This window comes from Rhinopithecus bieti, unplaced genomic scaffold (assembly GCF_001698545.2).
Source record: "Rhinopithecus bieti isolate Rb0 unplaced genomic scaffold, ASM169854v2 scaffold_30775, whole genome shotgun sequence".
NCBI classification, from domain to species: Eukaryota; Metazoa; Chordata; class Mammalia; order Primates; family Cercopithecidae; genus Rhinopithecus; species Rhinopithecus bieti.
In genome coordinates, this window is record NW_016813906.1 from 2,639,052 (window position 1) to 2,650,304 (window position 11,253).

An 11,253-nucleotide genomic window follows, 5' to 3' on the forward strand; every position below is an offset into this window, starting at 1 on the left:
AAAAAAAAAAAAAAAAAAAAAGAAATTTTGGTTTCTTTGATTACAGGGAGTTGTCCCAGACCCTACCAAAGTTATTATAATATTTAATATACACAGTACATTCTATATGCATCTTTCCAAACTCTAAAATATCCTTAATTCTGAAAAATATCTGGCCTCAAGTGTTTCAGATTAGATTTGGTGGTTCAAAGGTGCAAAAACTCTGGGATAAAATAACATTTTTTAAAAGGTTTCATCTTTGAACATTCTCAGGGGTATGAGGTTCATTAAGTAGGAGTGGAAAGACCATGAATGATAAGTGCCACTCAGTATTAGTGGACTTGCAGATAGAGACACTCAGATGATTTGGATAGTGTGTATTTTGTATTAAGACTTGTGGGCAAAGCACAAAACAGAAAATAACAATAGCGTTAATATTAAAAAGAGAGCTAATAATAGATATCTGCATGCTAAAATATATTTGGAAGACTGCCACTACAATTATATAAAAAAGTAGCATTCTTACTTTCTTACAGTCTTGCAGTGTTTGCTTCTAGTTATTTAAAAGCTGCAGTCCTTTAAGATTAATAATATATAATAGGAGAAAACAAAGTTTTCACCTACGGAACTCATGGTTCTTGGGAACTGACCCAAGGACAGATTAAAAAGTCTTGTTTTGTAAAACTAAGATTGTCACTTTCTAAATGTGAATCTCAGACAGGTCTAGAAAGTGTTGCTTTCGAGCAGTCAAAGAGTTAACCTTGATGCCTGTGTTTGTGTGTGTTCTTCTTACCACCCCTAAGACAAAAAGCTTAGCCGGCAGCACAGTGATGGTGCTTTATGGCAGGTGAAAGAAATGGACATAAAAACATAATACATCTGAATAGGTGCACAAAGTAAGCAGTAACCTGAGTCATCAGAAAACAAAGAAGGATAGATTTTTGACACATAATATTTTGACTCCAGAAAGACTATTTCATAGCACCCATAGAATGTTCAGAGAGACATGGGACAAAGATTGGGGTCATGGAAGCTTGGAGGCATAGCCTCAATATTTTTAATTCACCATAAAGTAAAAGGTGTACCCCCCCAAAAAAAAGTCAGCATCAAGATTCTTTCCTTTGAATGACCAATATAAATAAGGATAAACCAGCATTAAATGTAGATTGCTGGCATTCATAGCTCTCTATGTATGATTCTGGGTGGAACAAAGAGAGATTGGGTTGCTTCAACATTCATATTGACTTTGGCAAGTGGATCAACCATGCAGTAATTTGGCACTACCAGCAGACATCACACCATTCCACACAGCTTTTAACTTAGTATTGTGTTCATAGTCTTTCCAAAGAATGTCTCCCTTCCTCTTTAGGTCTCAAAATAATTAATGAGAAATGCAGACATATTCATAAAAATACGAAAGTTCAACTTCTAATAGCACCACAAAGTCAAATCGATAAGTCATACAGAATTGACACGGGCTTCCATATTTGGACGCTCACATTTATTTGCCCAATTATCAAAGAGGTTGCATATCACACAGAATGAATAGGCAGACTAATCTGATGAACTGTCTGGGTATAGCATACTTTGAAATCTAAGAAGAGACCTTCATGCCAACTCAATGCATCAATATTATTTGGAGCCAGCCATTGGCAGTATTTTTTTCTCATCTAGCACTATGTATAAAGTATCTCTTAATGTCAGTGTCTTGCAGTGGTGTGCTTGTGTGTGTGTACATATTTGTGACAACAAAAACCTTATCAATGCTAGGGCTCAGAAATATCTAGTACAGGAGTCAGTAAACTTTTTCTATAAAGGGCCAGGCCATAAATATTCCAGGCTTTGCAAGTCCTACAGTCTGTAGCAATGACTCAACTTTGCCGTTGTCAAAAGCAGACATAGACAATACATTAATGAATGTGTGTGGCTGCAACTTGCCAATCCCTGATCTAGTGCGTAAAGCTCTATTGAGTATGGAATTGAGATCAGATCTGTAACAGAACCTGACCCTCAACCATCTATGCCTCCAAGGAATTAGTAATTCTAGAATATCAGATTTGATATGATTTGGTAGTAATATATATGCCCTAGATACTTACATAATTGCAAATCAAAAAGGATTGAGAAGACCATGATTCCTTCTATAGGTTTTCCAATAATTTCCTCTGTAGTCCCTTTGAAATGTTGCTTGTCTGTACTCGTAATCCTAGATTTGTGATGTCACCATCTGGTATTAACCCCCAGGATTAAAAGTCAGGAAAACACACAGAAAACCTTGGAAATTAAAGTTGAACAATTTTAACAAAAGGATATTAAATTATTTTAAGCATAGATTTAGCAGGACTATAAAGTAATGACAGTCTTCACAACTTAAAATGCAGATATTGACGTGTTTAAATGTTTATCAATTTAGACAAATGATAGATAGATAGATAGAATCAGTATAGATGTGCTTATGCGAACATATTTTCTAGTTCTTTCATAAGAGGGCTTAGAATTAATTACACCTCAGTAACAGACCTTTCTTTAAATAAGTAAAGGAAATTATGAGTCTTTGAAGGGATAGATAAATATAATTCTAGGACTGACACCTGCAGAGTACAAAATGATTGTGGGGCATCTTTTGTGCAAAAAATTGTGAAAGTTCTCAAAGAATAATGAGACATGTAAAACTATATAGAAGAAACTTGAAGTGGCCTTCATTGGCCAAATTCAAGACAATTTAAACAACAAAATAATGATAGTAACAGATTATCCCCCATAGACTAAAATAATAATCCATGTATAAACATTGATATAAATAAATGGCAGGGTGGATATCCTTCATACAGCAGAATTCCAATCCATAGATAAAGAAGAAATGATAGAATTTTAAAACTCACCATAATAATTATTTTGGACAGGAAATATCAACGAATGCCAAAACTGGAAGGTGAAATTATGATGAGAAACAGGGCTTATATATTATCTATATCTTTCACAAGACACTTATCAAGTGATATTACAAATGGAAAATAGTAATTTTACAGTACAGAAACCTGGCAGATAATACCATAACAAGTAGTCAACTTAGTATCACCAGTATGGGGGTTAATTAATATCATGTGCCTCCTAATACAATGCAGTGAGAAGGATATAGCATCTCATCTGTAAAATTATTGCCGAAAATGCACGACCAAAATCTAATTATGAAGAAATATCAGCAAATTCAAATCAAAGAACATTTTAGAAAATATTAGTCATATGCTCTTCAAAACTGTTAGAGTTATGAAAAACAAAAATTATAAAAGACTGAAGGTATGTTTAAAATCAAAAGAGATTTAAGAAATATGGTAACTTGGATCATAATAAAATTTTGGTTTTCTTTCTTTATTAAGGACAATAGTGGGATAATTGATACAGTTCTGTTACATTCTGAGAATTAGATAATAGTATTGTGTTGATGAAAATTTCTTAGCTTTGATAAACTGTACTGTTATGTATATACAGAGAATGATAAAACAAGTATGACAGAATGATAATGTTGGGGAATCTCTATGAAGAATATATGGGAATTATTTGAACAATTTTTGTAACTTTTCAATAAGTCTGAATTTTTTTCAAAACTGAAAGAAAAGAAAAGATATGGCCCTAGAGCCAGAGTGCCCATTATTTGACATGTGAATATGAAGTTGACTACTTTGGAAGGATTATGGGCTGAATTGTGTGCCCTAAGAATTTACATATTAAAGCCCTAGTCTCCAGGATCTCAGAATGGAACTGTAGTGGGAGGCACAATTTTTTAAAGGGCAATTAAGTTTAAATGAGGTCATTAGTGTGTACCCTAATTCAATATAATGAGTGTCCTTATAAAAAGAGGAAATTTGGCTGAGCCTAGTGGCTCACGCCTGTAATCCCAGCACTTTGGGAGGCCAAGGTGGGTGGATCGCCTGAGGTCAGGAGTTCAAGACCAACCTGGGCAACACAGGGATACCCCATCTCTACTAAAAATACAAAAATTAGCCAAGCTTGATAGTGCACACCTGTAATCCCAGCTACTGGGGAGGCTAAGGCAGGAGAATTGCTTGAACTCGGGAGGTGGAGGTTGCAGTGAGCTGAGATGGTGCCACTGCACTCCAGCCTAGGTGACAGAGCTAGACTCTGTCTCAAAAAATAAATTAATTAAATTAAATTAAAAGAGGAAATTTGGACACAGATGGGTGCAAAGGGAAGACCATATAAAGACACAGGGAGAAAACAGCCACCTACAAGCCAAGGAGAGAGGCTTGGAAGAAACCAATCCTGCTGACACCTTGATATTGAACTTCTAGCCTCTAGAACTGTAAGAAAAATTTGTTTTTATTGTTTAAGCCTCCTAGCATGTGGTACTTTGTTATGGTGTTCTAGCAAACAAGTACAGGAAGTTTACTAACTGTGTGAACCTTTCTATTTACATTTTCTCCTTTGTATACTAGGGTCATAATTATCTACCTTATGGGATTGTTATGAGGATTTAAGAAAATAACACATGCAAAGTATTTAAAACAGCATCAAGCATATACAGTATTTAGAAATCAATGAATTATTATTGCTACTACTACTACTACTATTACATTACTATTCCCAACTAGATTATGCTGAGGCAGAAATATGGAAGCATGATATATAGAAGAAGATAACACATAAAATACCATTATAAACCAATTTACTTTTTCTATTTTTCACCAAGTGCATTATTTATCTTCACAAGAATATAGTGGTATGATACTGAGGAATATTGGTCTTGCTTATTTGCCTGCTCTATCTGAAATAATGATTTTCTATTCAATGAAAGATTTGTTTAGAAAGTCCTGAATTGGCTTTATCACTGTGTAGAGAAACATCATTTCTAAGGTAATTGTTTAGTCACATGAGAAGAAAAAGCTCATTAAATATTAAGAATAACTTTAATTTAGGTCAATCAGTGAATACTTACTATAGACTACCTACACATTGTGCTAGATAATCTGCACGTAGCACCCTAATCCTCAAAAATATCTTTTAAATTATATATTATGTTACTGGCCAATATCAAAAAGCTAATAAAAGACTAAACTAGATTTCTTAGTTTTTAATCCAAATCCCATGATATTTACTACTGTGTTCTGTGACATAGCATTATTATTGCATCCAAATTTTTGACTATAAATATGTTTTTTCTTTACTTTTCAAGGGACTTAGAACTATGCAGACATGACTTCTAAAAACTTAAAATAAATGTTTATGCTAACCAAAAGATATAAAACTCTTACATGTCAAATAAACGAAGTCAAAGGCAAGCAACAAAACAAGAGGGGAAAGCCCACAAATATGACAACTCAAACTAGAGAGAAAACTGAGTCATCAAAACAAATACAACATTTAGGGGATGGCAATTTCCAAAGAGGAAATTCAAACAGCCAAGAAACATGGAAAAATTTTTATCTGACTATTAAAGAAGAAAGGTAAATTTAAACAAGTTGGTAGACTGTGATTTTGTTTTTGTTTTATATTGTTTTGTTTGCATTTCTATTAAATTTTCCAAAAAAATGAGAGAAGAAAAAAAATTAATGTTTATACACGTGTGTGGTTAAGCAGGCTTTTTCATATGTTGTTGACCCGAGTAAATTTTCCTCAGTATTTTGAAAAGAGTTTTCTAATATAAGTTAAAGTACATAAAGCTGTTTATCATCAACTCAATTATGTCACTGCTAGAAATCTCATAGCAAAGTGATATGATTCAGTCCAATATATGCAATAGGTTATTTTGTATTTGTTAAATATGTTTCTGAAAAAAATGGAATAAGGGGAATGGGTTATATGATGTGAGTAAATCAGAATACAAATTGCTGTGTAATATAGTATCCCTGGATGTTAGGATTATGAATGACTTCTATTTCCCTATATTTACTCTACTTTCATTAATCTATATGTAAACACACATTTGTAATAAAAAACAAGTAAGGACAGATGAACAGAATCACTATTTTAGCAAGTTATTTTATTCCAATCCTTTAAAACTTATCTCTTTAGATGGATGAAATATTTTTAAGCAGAAGTGTTCGTGTATTGTGCTAGTAATTATATCATTACAGAATTGAGACATGCAATTTCCCAAAGGAATTCTTCTACAAATTTCTATTAATTGAAAGGCACATATGCGAAGGATAAAGACTATTTCCATAACTATCTTCACAAACTAATGGCCTACCAATGTCTTTTGATCCTGTGTTCAAGAACTTGTTTACAGAATAGCTGTTAGGAGTGAATATATGAGACTTTCTACATGATGGTTGACATCTGTATCCCTTTCTTTTTATATTTATATTTAGATTGCAGATGTACACTAAGTGGATGTGTTTGAAGTCTTCTTTCCTTCTTTCACTGACACATAATTATTGAGAATCTGTCACTTTTTCAAAGAGAAAAGAATTTAAACGTTTATGTAGTCATATTGCTAGGGTTTGCCAGTCTCACCTGGGTGTTGTTTCTGTTTTCTTTGAGTTTTGTTTGGGATCTCTGAGATCCCAAATAAAATGGTAAGGTTTTATGTAAGGGTTCATCCATGGTGGTACTCTTCCTTTTTTTTTTTCAACCAAGTCTAAGAATTTTCTTTTCACCATACTACAGCTTCAGCAAACAGAAACACCACAGTGTAATGTTAGATGAATAACATTGAGTGTTAGGAGAATAGCATTGGTATGAAACAATTCTACAAATAAGGTTGTTCTCAAGAAGTAAGAATAGTAATGATAATTTTGCTCCCATTGTTTCTCTACATATTGTGAACTAGGTCAAATATGAAGTAGGCTGTATATTTGAGAGAAGTTACGCAACACAAGTAAGTTTAGATAGAATTCTCTCCATCTCTCTGTCTCAGCACTACATATGAAACTCCTTTGCAAGATTATGTTATGATGTCCCTTTGAAGAGAATTTTTGTGAGATTTCCAGTATATAACAAGTTGAAATTATCTTAAGAGAATCATCTCTTAGTTGCCTTGGGAAGAATATATTTTAGATACTCTTCTCTATCATTTAGTTTAGAATAATGATACATGAATTCTTCCTTCTCTGCTATTAATATATCTTCCATTTGAAACTCTTTATGGCTGTTCATCTAGGCTCAAGGCTAAAGCAAGCTCAAGTATCTCCTACCTTAAAACAAACAAAACCTGTTTGACTTTGAGCTTTTCTTTTCCCTTTCTGTGTTTTCTTTGAGTCTTGGTCTTGCTCTGTTGCCCAGGCCAGAGTGCAGTGATGAGTGGTGTGATTGTAGCTCACTGCATCCTTGAACTCCTTGGCTCAAGCCACCCTCCCACCTCAGCCTCCTGAGTAGCTAGGACAACAGGTACGTGCCACCATGCTAGGCTATTTTTAAAAAAATATTTTTGTGGATACAGGGCCTTGCTATGTTGCCCAGGCTGGGCTTGAATTCCTGGCCTCAAATAATCCTCCCTCCTCAGCCTCCCAAAATGCTGGGAGTATAGGCATAAGCTGCTGTGCCTGGCCAACCTTCTCTCATTTTCTTCAGATTCACACATCTAGCAAAAATGTTTGTACACTCTCACCTCTTGTTCTCTCGTCAAAGAACAGTCATTATTTAAGGTCCTCAGCATTTGGCTGAAGGTACTGTATGACCGACCAAATCAAATTGATATCTTTTAGTTTTTCATATACTTATCTTCCTTCCTGAATTTCAATTTCATAAGAATCAGACTAAATGATCTATATCTCTATTTGCCAAATGCCACATGGAAAGTAATAAAAGAAGTATAAATAGAAGAGAAAACTCTTTAACGTTTTTGTTTTCCTATAGCTATATTTCCCATTCCTCCCACTTTTCAGTTCTGTCATAGGCCAAATCACTCAGGAACTTCTCATTTCCTCATTCTTCTTTGTCATTTCTGAGTCTGAACAAGCCTACAGGGCACATTCACTCTCTTTCCTGCTGATGCTATGGTCTGATGAAAGGACAGAAAAACAAAGTCAGGACACCTAGTCCCAGGAGTGCTAACAACAGCAGAAAAACAGATGTGACTGAAACCAGTGGTGATGATGGCTGTGGAGATGGAGCACAGCCCTGAAGAGTATCTAGAAGTTTGTCTCCTCCAGAGAATTGTGCATTCATTCAAAAAATATGCCATGAACTCTCAGGCACTGGGAATAAAGCCATGGGGAAAGTATACTTGCCTATGTGGAGTTTACAGTCTTATGGGAAATTTCTGTTCATACCACACACCTCAGGCTTGCAGAATCAGAAACTGGTGAGCACTAATGGAGCACATATCTCTTAGAATTGTATATAAATTAATCAGAATGTTGATAATTTATTTGATTTGTTGATAATCAATTTGCAAAGGGAAATGTTTGTTGCTTGGAAGAAAAGTAATTGTGCCTGCATGATCAACTTATTCCCACTTTGTGATCTGTACATCAAGCTACTTGAAAAGGCCAAGCCATAATTGGAAATATATTTAATTGTTTTAAAGATTGCCAACACATTTATTGACTATAAAAATGATGCCACAATTTAGATTTCTTCCACATAACCAGTCTTTTTCCTCCTTAGAGAACGAAAAGTAACCATGGTGGACATGGACTCTTAACAAAGGAAGCTAGTTAGGTGAATTGGCAATTAATATGATCAGGCTTAGCTAGACTTGTGTGCATCTATTTCAAAATAGAGATAGTCCTGTTTATAGAATTGAACATTGAAAGTCTAATGGCTCACATTTCCTTAGCACTAGATAGAGCTTGGAAGTCTACTGTCAAAATTCCCTATGTGGGGCATCCCACTGAGCATATTAACACTTTCAAAGAAGATATCAATCGTATCACAGTCCAGTCTTACAATATAAGCTGGCAGCCATTAGGTCTCTTTAAGGTAGCTTTGCCTAACACAGCTCTGATAATTATGTATAAAATGAGAAGAACTGATGCTCAGGGCAAAATCTTATTTTCCTCATCTCTGGAGAAAGCCTCAAATTCTCTATGATAACAATATAAACTTAGACATGTCACTAAACTTCTCTGGGAATCACTTTTTCCATCTTCAAATGGATTATGTGACCACACAGTTTCCTTCAGCTCTAGGGCTGAGGCAAACTGAGGTCCGTACCACAGTTGAGTTCACCTGGGAGAGGAATTTATCCACAGTAGACTGGAGCACTGTGACTGTGATGGAATAGAATATAGCAAAAATTGTTGAAAACCAGGGTTCTGGCCAGGAAAAGGGTTCCACAACCCTGGTTTCCAACCCTGAGTGCCTTGTCTGAAGACATTTTTTTAAAAGGGTCAAGCCGGAAACTGGAGAGTGAGGAAATGTCTGAAGATGACTATTTAAAACTAAGATAGTACACAGAAGGGATAAACCAGATTATTATTATTGTTATTATTATTATTGCAGTCAGTATTTGTCAGCCAAATCAGACCTGATGCCTGTTTTTCTATAACATGTATTTTGTTATATGTTATAATAAAATAGTTAATCAGATGTTTGAACTTACGTAGAATCACTGTGCATGTTCAATAGCTATAAATGCAGACTCAGTGATATAAGTGGGCTAAGTGGTAGATTTAATACTACAATCTGATCAGGGATGTAACTTTCTAAAATGGTGAACAATGTCCTGGCATCATTCCCAAAAAATAAATAAATAATTTTTTAAAAAGTATGCTGTTCCTTCAACCTACATAATGGTAGCATTCTGGAAAAAGTCAGTGCATGTTAAAATCAGCCTACATATATAAATATTAAGTGGAGTTCTGTTCTAGACTGGGTTAATTATAAATAGGCTTTATTCACATGCAGTTGCTTTCAGAAAATTCCAACTGTGAAACTTCCTAATTGTGCAAAATTATCTAGAATGTTTGGTCACTATCACTGTGACAACAAATAATACTTTCCAAGATTTTCATAATGTGTCCAAAAGTCAATACCCCCATTTATCCCTTACTCTGTGCCCACAGTGGGTACTGTTAAAGAGTCTATGTAGTAGGGGAACGTGGATGCTGAAAGGAGCATTATTTGTCTGCATATCCCTGAGCTGAAATTTTATGATTTTTGGTGTTATTGAGGATAATTTCCCTCCACCAATTTCATCCTCCAGTTATTCCCAGTGCTGTCTAAATTTCTTGGAGAAGAAGCATACAGTTTGTTCCCAAGATCACACATAGACTTCATTTGAATAAGGCAGATGCAAAATTCCTATTTCCTCCACTATGCTTCACCTAACCTCCAAGGTCACTTCAAGCCACATAGGAGATTGCCCCACCTGGCCACTTCAAGCTTCCAGCTTACTCACCACTTAAGCCATAAACTTTGGTCTCCAGTTTCCTCCTGTTAACAGTCTGAGTTCTCCTACAAATACGAATATCAATTCAAAAAGTTCAAAAAGGGAATTGTGGGTGGTAGAAAAGGATTAAAAAAAAGTTTATTTTACTGTATTTGCTTGTTTCTTTGAGGGCCTGGCATATGGGCTTATATTTATTTTCATGGTGTCCCAGCTTTCATGACATAATGTGTGGGAAGAGGTGAGCATGTCTACATGTGTGCATCTCAGTGTACATGTTTGCTATGCCATATATTTATATGCTTAAAGAATAATTTACTTATGTCAAAGAGCTAATCAATATGGGGTATATTTTTGTACATTTGCAAATTTTATCTGATAACTCAATGTGGAAATTTAAAAGAGAAGAAAGAAAGATGATTAAGGGTGTCTTTAAATCACCAGGCCCTCTATTCCTTCTGAAATAATCAATTTTCTAGCCTTCTTATATAACCTGTACCAGGTACTATGATATTTTGATACAGTATATACAAGGCAGCCCACTGGGGCCCAGGACTACATATTTCAAAACAATAGCACTAAATATAAAGCAAATGTTTAAAATACCAACTAATAATCTGAAGAGAAGGTGTTATTTTGGAGTTTCTTAAAGTTTTAAGCAGAAACCAGGTGTTACAAGATATTGATAATTTGAATATTTGATATATCTTGGCATCTGACTGCAAGAATCAGGCCCGAAGAGAGTGCTAAAACTAGGTAATACAACGTTCACTTGCGGAAGTCATCATTTTAATATTGTCAGACAGTGAATATAATTTTCTCTCAGGATAAATCGTTTTCAGCATCTTGAGAAGCACTAGATCTTTTCAACTTTAAGGACTGTCATGTGACATTTACCTAGTGACAATGGAGAAGCTGGCCCTTTGAGCTTATTTTATTCTTTTGGCAGTCTTTATGTGTGTGTGTATATATATATATATATA